Source organism: Herpailurus yagouaroundi, unplaced genomic scaffold (genome assembly GCF_014898765.1).
Source record: "Herpailurus yagouaroundi ecotype Mexico unplaced genomic scaffold, PumYag 163, whole genome shotgun sequence".
NCBI lineage: Eukaryota > Metazoa > Chordata > Mammalia > Carnivora > Felidae > Herpailurus > Herpailurus yagouaroundi.
In genome coordinates, this window is record NW_024412404.1 from 33,489,246 (window position 1) to 33,501,627 (window position 12,382).

A 12,382-nucleotide genomic window follows, 5' to 3' on the forward strand; every position below is an offset into this window, starting at 1 on the left:
TGAACATCTTTTCATGTGCCTGTTGGCCATCCGGATGTCTTCTTTAGAGAAGTGTCTATTCATGTTTTCTGCCCATTTCTTCACTGGGTTATTTGCTTTTCGGGTGTGGAGTTTGGTGAGCTCTTTATAGATTTTGGATACTAGCCCTTTGTCCGATATGTCATTTGCAAATATCTTTTCCCATTCCGTTGGTTGCCTTTTCGTTTTGTTGGTTGTTTCCTTTGCTGTGCAGAAGCTTTTTATCTTCATAAGGTCCCAGTAATTCACTTTTGCCTTTGATTCCCTTGCCTTTGGGGATGTGTCGAGTAAGAGATTGCTACGGCTGAGGTCAGAGAGGTCTTTTCCTGCTTTCTCCTCTAGGGTTTTGATGGTTTCCTGTCTCACATTCAGGTCCTTTATCCATTTTGAGTTTATTTTTGTGAATGGTGTGAGAAAGTGGTCTAGTTTCAACCTTCTGCATGTTGCTGTCCAGTTCTCCCAGCACCATTTGTTAAAGAGACTGTCTTTTTTCCATTGGATGTTCTTTCCTGCTTTGTCAAAGATGAGTTGGCCATACGTTTGTGGGTCTAGTTCTGGGGTTTCTATTCTATTCCATTGGTCTATGTGTCTGTTTTTGTGCCATGTTTTTGCATGCTATTGTACATAGACTTAAAAAAATTTCATTTCCAGTTTTTTGTTGCTTGTATATAAAAATATAATTGGGGGTGCCTGGGTGGCTTAGTTGATTGAGCATCGACTCTTGATTTCAGCTCAAGTCGTGATCCCAGGGTTGCTGGATCAAGCCCCATGTTGGGCTCTGTGCTGAGTGTGAAACCTGCTTAAGATTCTCTCTCTCCCTCTCTCTTTGCCCTCCCCTGCACTCTCTCTCTTTCTCAAATTAAAAAACAAAACAAAAAAATGTTTAGAAATATAATTGATTTTTGTATGTTGACTTTGTGTCCTGTGACCTTGCTATTAGTTTTACTAGATTTTTTTGTAGATTCCTCAGTCTTTTCTACATATGTGATCATGTTGTTTGTGGATACAGATAATTTTACTTCTTCCTTTCCAATCTGGATGGAAAGGCTCCAGGAGTAGTCCTAAAGGCAGCCAGCTTGATGAGCAGTCCTTTGGTTTAGATTTCAGATCTGGTAGTTCGTTGATTGGGCTGCCTCAAACAGTGAAATCACATGTAGTGGTCTTTTCTGACTCTTTGGTTTTATGCATGCTATTTGTTCTTTCTCTTTCCTTTATTTGAGGACTTCCTTCCTTACTTGATAAGTTTAATTTGAAAACTCGTTCACTCAGAGAAAGTACCTTATTTCTAAAGTATTTTTCCTCTGGCTGGTGGTCAAATCTGCCATTCTTGGAGAGTTGACCACCTTCTCTTTTCCATTTCCTTCTTTGGTTCCATAATGAAATAATCATTCCCTGCAGACTCATCGGCCAGTTTGTCCACTGGCTGTTCCCTGATTTTTGCTAAATGACTTTTACCAGCAAGTGGTCTGGTGTCCTTTGCAAATCAAAGTCTGGGACACGCTTTGCCCCTTGTTCCCCAGATTTTAAATGCCCTTTATCAAGCAGCTTCTCATGCTGGGAAAACCACAGTTGGTCTCTACTTCTCCCTCACTTCTTTAAAATTACTTGATAGTAATTTTACCTAACTCTTTGATTCTTTATCTTAGTTATTTGTACATTTGTTTACTTTAAATATTTTTCCTCCAAATATTACATATTCTTTCAACTGATTCTGATTATTTTTATTTACCCCTCCTTTATCTATTTTGGAAGCTACTTCTTTTTCTCTTTAGCTCTTTCTTTGTTAAAAGGAAAGGACAAAATAATATCCAATCAATAATAGTCAATCCAGTGATTTTTAGGCTTTCCTTCATGCAAATATGTTACAAGATTCTTTAAACTTACTGAAGCTTTTTTTTTTTTTTAGCTGATTATGGTAAAAGAAAAGTTTATCATAATTATACAGAAGGTGTCCCAGAGGATCAGCATGAATATTGGCCTACAGAGGATCCACTCTCAAGCATCGGGATAATCCTGGATTTTTACTGATCATTCCCTTTTCATTTTTCTTTGTATTTTCTTTCCCGTTTGCTTTTGCATTTCCTTGCCTTTGGCACCAGCTCATTTTCCTTGAGTCCTTTTTCTTTTTGGTAAACAGCATGAGTAAGTGGAAGGAACACGGACTTTGGCGTATTAATAGGCCTGAGTTTCAACACCACTTTGCCTGTTACTAGTTGTGTATCCTTGGGAAAGTTACTTACCCTTTTGGAGTTTCAGTTTTCTTCTAAGGACTGCCTGTGAAACTATGAATAAAATTCATAAGGCATCTAGCACAGTGCCTGGCCCATGGAAGATACTCAATACATGTTACCTATGACCATTACCTTTTACTCCTCTGACTTTCTTGCTCCTTTCTGTAATCATTTGACATTCATTATTGGACTTGGATGAATCTATACATTTGTGATCTTTGAAAGTAGTGGTTTACCTCTTCTTTTTTTTTTTTTAATGTTTATTTATTTATTTTGAGAGAGAGAGAGAGTGAGCAGGGGAGGGGCAGAGAGAAAGAGGAAGAGAGACTCCCAAGCAGACTCCATGCTCAGTGTGGGGAGCCTGACATGAGGCTCAATCTCATGACTGTAAGATCAGGACGTGAGCTGATATCAGGAGGTGGACACTTAACTGATGAGCCATCCAGGCGCCCCTCCTCTTCTTCCCTCTTAATAGTAGTCAGTGATATGATGTCAGAAAAATAGCTTATGCAGTCAGCTTGAATTACAAGAGAATGAATAAAAGTTGAATGTGTCTAGAATCATAATGGTAGAGCCTCAGTAGATTTTAGAGACCCAGCTGCTTCAACTCTTTTTATTTTACAGATGAACTGACATAACAAAGGTAAGCAATCTATTTGCGCTTCCTCCCTCACACCAGCCCCTGACAGTCACTGATCTGCTTTCTGTCTCTATGGACTTGCTCATTCTGGACATTTCATACAAATGGATTCATATAGCTGTGATCTTTTGTATCTGACTTCTTTCACTCAGTATAATATCTTCAGTTCATACTTGTTTAATAATTCAAATTATAGGAAAGTATAATGAAGAAAATAAAAAATATTCTGTAATCCCACCTACCATTGATAAAGACTGTTAACAGTGTGGTGTCTCCCACATAAATACATTTACACTAGTCACACCTTTTACTTGGATTTGGTTTTCCACTTAGGACTTGTGAAACAGCTCCCTGTGTCAACACACATGCAGATCTCTTTATTCTCTTTTACATTCTGTGTGGTGTTGTGTTATATGGTTTTAGTCTAGGTTGTTTAACAAACCTGCTGAGGGTATCCTTCTCCTCCCCACTCCTGCCTCACCCAACAGTTTGCATCCTAACTGCTGAATGTGAATTTATTTTTGAAATCCCAATATTAGAGGAAAATAAACAGGAATAGCTTCCATTACTCTGAAGTTAGCTTGGTTACACTGGGACATTCATACATCAGTACAAGCTAGATAAACTTTGAGGTTGCTTCTAATTTCAGATTCTTTAATTCCTGGGATTAGTTCCACAATCATGATAGTTCTAGGGACATAGAGGCAAATGTCTAGGACTGGGAATTAGGAGGCCTAGGTTTAACCTTCATTTTGCTAAGGACTAGTCTGGGCCATTGGAAAGTTACTTATTTCTTCAGATTTCAGTTTCTTCATCTGTGAAATGAGGTGAATGGGCTAATTGGTTTCTATCAACTGAGGTCACTGCCCAGTTTACAATGATTTCCCTTCTCCCGGAATAGCTTTACTCCCTTAGCGTAGGCCCTCAGTAGCCATGTTATATTATGAGGCACTCCTTTCTCAGCCATATCTGATTTTTCTAGTGGAAGCCATTTGTCACAAGTCAATCCAATCAAAATCCTTCTTTATGATTTTTTAATATGAACCACAGACAATATGGGCAGTTCCTCTCTTGTGGTGGGGAGATGTGAGAAGTGAAACTTGGTAGCCATTGGTAACCATATTATCAGTGAATTGAGGTTCTAATGTAGAGAGGGAAGGGGTGAGACTTCTGTGCTATGAGTTAGTGGGAGAGTAATCACATAAAAAAGGAGCTACCTCTAAATGCAATGTGAGGTTCTGAATTGGGTCCTGTAACGGAAAAAGGACAGTGGAAAAACTGATGATCCAAGTAATGTCTATAGTTAATAGTACTGTTCATAACCAATGTTAATTTTGTAGTTTTAATGAAGATGCCATGTTTATGTAAGATGTTGACATTAGGGGAAACAGGCTGAGAACTCTCTAAACTATCTCTGCAATATAAACATCATATGCTTCCTGATAGGATGCAACAAGAAGGGTACGGTATTACTTATGTGGTATTCTTTTTAAAAATATACACCTGAATTTAACCACTAGGAAATATGATTGAGAGACATCCTTTAAATGACTAGATGGTGCCCTTAAAAAATGTCAAGGTCATGAAAGACAAAGAAAGATAGGAATTCTTCCAAATTGGGGAAATTTAGGAGACATGAAAACTACATGAAATGAATGATCTGGATTCCATCCTGGACCCAAAAAAAGATCATTAGTAAGATAATTGGAAGCATTTGAATACTTTTGAATAATTTATTAAATAAATTAATGTTTATTTATTTATTTTGAGAGAAAGAGCAAGCACACGCCATGTGCATGAGCAGGGGAGGGGCACAGAGAGAGAGAGAGAGAGAGAGAAGGAGAGAGAGAATCCTAAGCAGGCTCCATGCTATCAGCTTGGAGCCTGATGTGTGGCTCAGTCCCATGATCTGTGAGATCATGACCTGAGCAGAAATTAAGAGTCAGAGCCTTAACCTACTGAGCCATCCAGGCACCCCCTACTTGCTAATAGTATTGTATCAATACTAATTTCATGCTTTTGATTTTTTTTTTTTTTTTTTTTGGTCATAAAAGATGTTAACATTTGGGAAAGCTATAGGAACAGTGTAGGAATTCTTTTTTTTTTTTTTTTTTTTTTTTTTTTACCACTTTTGCAACTTTTTTTATTTAAGTCTGAAATTATCTCAGAATTAAAAAGCTTACCAAAAGGTGATATCATTGGCATGGTGTAGGCAACTCCAAACACCCATCCCTCCACAGAAACATAAAAAAAAAATCAGAAACTGTTAAAACCAACTTTGTCAGAACTCTGGAAAATAGTAGAAAACTTAGAGCAATGAAGCAAATGTTGAATCAAGAAAAAGAACCTAAAAGGGATAGGAAATCTCTGTGGCATTTTTCCTTGCCCTTGCCCTTGCCCTTGCCTCACACCTCCCTAGTAAAGTGACAGTCTTGAAGATAGCAACCTGAGTTCCCAGTGTGGAACCTTGGCCTTGGTTCTAGAGAGAGCAGAGCACACCTTATTAGCTAGTCATTGTGTTTGTCTGCTCTACTCTGAAGACTACCTGAAGGACTAATTAACACAAGGTATGTCTGTGTTTTGTCTAACTCAGAGATTACTCAGGACAGAAAAATGGTGGACATAGCACAGACATTGTAAGGTATAAAAAACAAACAAACAAATCAAAACAACAACAACCACCCTGCAGCTTCTTGGGGGCAAAAAGATTAAAGTTGAGACATACAATAGACCACCTAAGGCTTGGGAGGTAAGCTGGGAGAGATTTTTTTTGAAACTTAGGTTATTCAGAAAAGCCTGTGTACATACTGGGGAATTTAGAAAGCCACGCGCATACCCGAGACAAGACACATCCTCAGAAAGGACCCAGGAAGACCCTAGCTTTCAACTCTGGATGATCTTTAGGCTTGTTGCAAGTAGCAGGTGAAGGCTAAGGCAGTGTTGTAAGTAACCTGCCTAAGCATTAAAGAATGCCCCAACATAGCCAATCTGCAAAGAATGTGAGAGATATTTATTTTTTTGTTTGTTTGGTTTTTTTTTTTTTTTTGAACGTTTATTTATTTTTGGGACAGAGAGAGACAGAGCATGAATGGGGGAGGGGCAGAGAGAGAGGGAGACACAGAATCGGAAACAGGCTCCAGGCTCTGAGCCATCAGCCCAGAGCCTGACGCGGGGCTCGAACCCACGGACCGCGAGATCGTGACCTGGCTGAAGTCGGACGCTTAACCGACTGCGCCACCCAGGCGCCCCTGTTTGTTTGGTTTTTAAACTCTTGGCATCAAGGAAATCTTTCTTTCTTCCTTTCTTTTTTAAAAAAATTTTAATGTTTATTTGGGAGGGAGGAGCAGAGAGAGAGGGAGGCACAGAATCTGAAGCAGGCTCCAGGCTCTGAGCTGTCAGTGTGGGACTTGAACCCACAAATCATGAGATCAGGACCTGAACCTAAGTTGGAGGCTTAACTGACTGAATTACCCAGGCAGTCCAAGGAAATCTATTTTGAAGGTAGCTGAATGCAGGTAAGGAACAGAGACTTCAGTGACCATATACAATAAAGAATACAGTCTCTACAAAAATAGTTCAGAAAAATCACAGACAAATGGACAGCAGTGGTCCTCAACAATCTAGAACAGTAAACACTGGAGAAGGAGGAAAAGCTGATTTCTGGAATTACCATATTATAATATTCAACTGTACAATGTTCTATGAAAAAAATCACAAAATTATACAAAGATACAGCAAAGTATGGTCTACTTAAGAGATAAAAATAAATTGACAGAAGACCAGATATTAGAGTTATTAGACAAAGGGTTTTTAAAAAATTTAATGTTTATTTATTTTTGAGAAAGAGAGAGAGATAGCATGAGTAGGGGAGGGACAGAGAAAGAGGGAGACACAGAATCTGAAGCAGTCTCCAGGCTCTGAGCTGTCAGTGGAGAGCCTGATGTGGGGCTCAAACTCATGAACCATGAGACCATGACCTGAACTGAAGTTGGATGCTTAACTGACTGAGCCACCCAGGCATCCCAAAATTAACAGTCTTAAATATGCTCAAAGAGCTAAAGGAAATCAGAAAAATAATGCATGAATACAATGAAAATACCAATAAATAAATACAAGCTATAAAGAGGAGCCAAATAGAAATTCTGGAGCTGAAAAGTATAGTAACTGAAATAAAAAATTCACTGGAGGTATTCAGTAGCAGATTGAGCAGAGAGAAGAAACAAATAAACGAACTTAATGATAGGATAATTGAAATTATATATACTGAGAAGCAGAAAGAACAAAAAAAAAAGAAAAGTGAACAGAACCCAAGGTACCTGTGGTACAATCAAGCCAACCAACATATATGTTTTGGGAGTCCCAGAAGGAGGAGACAGAGAAAGGGGCAGACAGATTACTTAAAGTAATAGCGACCAAACACTTTCTAGTTTGATGACTCTATATGTCCAGGAAGCTCAACAAACTCCAAGTATGGTAAACTCAAAGAAATTCATACTGAGACACATTATAATTAAACTGTTGAAACAAAGACAGAATCTTGGAAAACAGTAAAAGAAACTCATTATGTTCAAGGGATTCTTAATAACACTAACAGCCAATTTCTTAGGCAGTAGGCAATATTTAAAGTGATGGGGAAAATCAAGAGTCTATATCTGGCTAAACTATCCTTCAAGAATGAAGGAGAAATTAAGACATTACCAGATAAATAAAAGCGGAGGGAGTTTGTTAAGAATAGACCTGCCCTGGGGCACCTGAGTGGCTCAGTCGGTTGAGCGTCCACCTTCAGCTCAGGTCATGATCTCGCGGTTTGTGAGTTGAGCCGGCGACGGGCTCTGTGCTGACAGCTCAGAGCCTGGAGTCCGCTTCAGATTCTGTGTCTCTCTCTGTCTGCCCCTCCGCTGCTTGCACTCTGTCTCTCTCATTGTCTCAAAAATAAATAAACATTAAAAAAAAAAAAAAAGGAATAGACCTGCCCTACAAGAAATGTTAAAGGGAGTTCTCAGGTCCAACTTTCGGCCATACAAAGAAATAAAAATCTTGGGTAAATGTAATTACACAAGTAAATAAAAAGCCAATATTATTGCATTTTAATTTGTAACTGTACTTTTAATTTCTTGCATGATTTGAAAGACAAATGCCCAAAATATGATAAATCTATGTTGTTGGCACACGTAGTGAAAAATTCAAGGTGTGTAATGGTATAATTGAAAACTGTTATTTTTGTAAAAAAAAAAAAAGTGTGTGTGTTGTGCACATGTGTGTGTACACACCCAGGTCACAGATGTACACACACATGCCTGTATGGCATAGAACATCTATGGGCATGCAACATCCCTGAAAGGGTATACAAGAACACTGATAAGTTGTTTCCCTTATAATTTTGCCAACTAGATGGACATGTTCCCAGCAGTTAATTCTTATTCCTTGTCTCAAATCTGTTACTTTTTTCATTTCTCCATTTCCAGAGAAGCAATACCACTTATCCAGTTGATTATGACAGAATAATGGAAATCAGGTTTGTTTCTTCTCTTTTTCTCACCCCCCCCCCCGGGTTAAATTGATCATTAAATCCTGTTAATTTTATCTTTCAAACATATCTCAACTTCGTCTACTTCTATTTCAGAAGATGTTGTCTATTCCCAAATGTTTGTTGTTCCTTTCATCCTGGGTCATAGAACTCTTGATTTTCAGCTGGATCTGTAGTCTCTAGAGTAACCATTTTATTTCCCAACACTCCTTGCAACCAGATGGGGCCCATGTGAGTTCTTTCCAATGAATTGTAACTAAAAGTGTCATGCTTCATTTCTAAAAATGCTCTTAAGGGGAGGGGACATACCTTTTTTTTTCCCTTTCTCATTCATGTAGGCTGGAATGCAAACAGTATGATTGGAGTCAGAGCAGCCATCTTGGACTAGGCAGTGGAAGTCACATGTTGAGAAACAAGATAGAGGGAATCTGGTCCTTTGGAAATTGTGGAGCCACCAATCTAATTCTAGGTTGACTATGTGTAGACTTCAGTTATATCAGATGGACGGACATAAACATCTGTCTGTCCAAGCCATTGTAATTTGGAGTTTTCTGTTCCAGCTATTCCTAATCCCAAATGATAAAATGTCTCTCCATTTTGGGGTGCCTGGGTGACTCAGTTGGTTGAGCATCCAACTCTGGCTTTCGGCTCAGGTCATGGTCTCACAGTTTGTGAGTTTGAGCCCCATGTGGGGCTCTGCACTGATGGTGGGGTGCCTGCTTGGGATTCTGTCTCCCTCTCTCTCTGCCCCTCCTCTGCTGGCTGTATATCTCTCTGTCTCTCAAAAATAAATAAATAAACATTAAAAAAAAAAAAATCTCTCCGGCGCGCCTGGGTGGCTCAGTCGGTTGAGTGACCGACTTCAGCTCAGGTCATGATCTCACAATTTGTGGGTTCGAGCCCCACATTGGGCTCTGTGCTGACAGCTCAGAGCCTGGAGTCTGCTTTGGATTCTGTGTCTCCCTCTCTCTCTGCCCCTCTCCCACTCATGCTCTGTCTCTCTCTGTCTCAGAAATAGATAAACATTAAAAAAAAAAAAATCTCTCCATTTTGACCATTAACCCCTTGGTTCAAGTCCAACACATCTCACCTGAACTGCTGCATTAGCATCCTGACTGTTCCAACCACATCCAATCTTGACCTCTCTCTCCAATCAATTCCAACCAGACATTCCAACCAGAGTAGTCTTGTAACTATACATGCAAGAACACATCACTCCCTTGTTTATAATCCTTTAATGAATATTCATTAGTTTTAGAGTAAAGTTGGAAATTCTCAATACAGCCTATGCAATCTGTCATTATCTGGTCCCTGAAATTTCTTCAGCTCATCTCTTGACTTTTTCCCCTTATTCTCTGGCCTTCAATCATATCAAAACTTCAAATATCCTATCCCCTCTACTGTTACATTTATCTTAAATCTTCTTTCCCCAATCCTTACTGCCTAACTTCTACTAATCTTTTACATCTCTGAGAAAAGGTAATTTCTTCAGGAATTGGTCAGAGGCCATTACTGCACTTCCTTACGGCATCATAGACCAAAAAGATAGTCTTTACTTCCACTTACATAATTATTTTTGCAATTCATTTAATGTTTCAAATGGTGTGTGAGCCTAATGTACCTACAGATGTATTCCATGGCCCACATAGATATTTTTTGCTTTTCTTAAAATTAAACTTGAAGAACTTTATTTAGTACATTTTTTTGGTTTGTCTCAGGTCCTACCCAGTCATTCTATGTCACAAATTTGTGTTCCTTTCATGTGTACCCTAGACCTTTGTATCTTTGGCCTGTCTTCATTAAACTAGAAGCTCCGTTAGAGTAAGGATGGTGCTTATCTTCCACATCACTCTATGCCCTCTACCTTAATATGCTTGAGGCATATCAAAAGCTGTGGAAATCTTGTCAAATGAATGAAGGTAATGAACGAACTGCCCTTGTCATAATTACTAATAGTCTTTTCCTTCCTTTGGCTTTATTTTCAATATAAGATACTATATGGAGATAAGTATGGGGAAGTAACCACTTAGTGACTACTTCAAAACAAATTTTGAATAAATTTAGCACAAGATTCTGCACTTTAAACCCAGCCTTCACACCCCCCCCTTTTTTTTTTTTTTTTGCTAATGGACTAAATAGAAAGTGGAATTGTATGTTTATAAGAAGTTTCAATAAGGTTACAAAAGCAGTTCCTCTGGTCATTTCATTTCTTGGGGTGGGAACTCTGACTTCGTAATTTTTCTTAAATCTAAAATTATCCTCAAATACAAAGTTTTATAAAATGGTGGAGGGCAAGGGGAGCCTCCGTCTCTTGGATTTTCAAGTGTAACTATCAGCTCTATTTTTTTATTACTTAAAATTTTTAATGCTTATTTATTTTTGAGAGAGAGAGAGGGCGAAGGGCAGAGAGAGCTGGAGACACAGAATCTGACACAGTCTCTGGGCTCTGAGCTATCAGCACAGAGCCTGACATGGGGCTTGAACCCACGAACTGTGAGATCATGACCTGAGCTGAAGTCTGACACTTAACCGACTGAGCCACCCAGGCGCCGTGTCAGCTCTGTTTTGAACAAACTAACTCTTCCTTCCCTATTGTATTTTCATCACACTCTAAACATCATTACATCAACATCTTAGCTAAAGCTTATTGAAATGTTCCACTTTTGGAGAATGTGTTCATATGAGGCCATTGTGTATAGTTGTGCAATTTGTGCACTATGCCCAGGCACCCAGGTGGAAACCAGCGAGGGCTGAAACCAAGCCTGTTTCCTACCTAAGCTGCTGGTGTGGGACTCCCTCAGCCCAGAAGAAGAAGGTACCATCTGTGCCGGTGGCAGATCTGTGCTCTTCCAGAGCAAGTGCTTCTCTTTGCTACCCCTAGCCTTGATCTTGCCACAGAGGAAAAGCTGAAAGAGAGAAAAAAAAGCTAACACCCAGGGAGAGGCCAACACTAGTGATGGAGAGAGAGGGATTCTGGGTGGCAAACAGTCCTGTGTCTTTTCTTGTCCTAATCAGAGGGCCACATTTCTGGTTTCCCTAAGGTTTGGTAGTTCAATCCTTCTTTCAATTAAATTTCCCCCTTTTTGCCTTAGCCAGATTGATTAGCTTTTCATTTCCTGCAGGATATCTTAGATCTCTTCTGGCTCTGACATACAATACAGTTACCCTAGGATCAGCTGGGACAGGTAGCTACAGTGGTATTATAGTAAATACTTTAGTTATGATGGGAGGCAGGGGGCTCATCTGTAGCATTTTCTGATTCCCATGGTGTCAGTATGTGACCTTAGCCACCAACGTGATGTCATTGAATCATATAACTGGCTCTTGTTAGTCTGCAGGAGCTGGCTCCAGCAGACTACTGGAAAGCTTCCATTAGGTCCAACTTTGTCCACTGATGGAGTATGTGAATGATGTTGGTCACCATGTGGTAAGCCCCCAAGGATGAATATGACTTCAGATATGCTCTGTTTAGCCTATAAGTGTTTAGAATATTTTGGATGCATTCCCTGAATTTAAATATCATGATATTTTACCTAAAAACACATATTCCTACTTTTTCATGAGAAATAGGAATATGTTGTGGGGGCACTTAGGTAACTAACTCAGTTGGTTAGGGGTCTGACTGTTAATTTTGGCTCAGGTCCTGATCTCACCATTCATGAAATTGAACCCTGTGTCAGCACTACGCTGACAGTGTGGAGCCTGCTTGGGATTCTCTCTCTCCCTCTCTCTCTCTGCCCCTCCCCTACTTGTGGGCACATGATCTCTCTCTCTCTCTCTCTCTCTCTCTCTCTCTCAAAAATAAACAAATATACTTAAAAGAAATAAATAGGAATATATTGCAGTATCGGACTTGGTGCTCAGAAAGGCTCAGTGAGGTATCCAAGGCGACAATGAGATTATCCAAGGTCACACGAAGCATAAGTGCTTGAACCAGAACAAGAACTAAGGTCTTGTGACTCACAA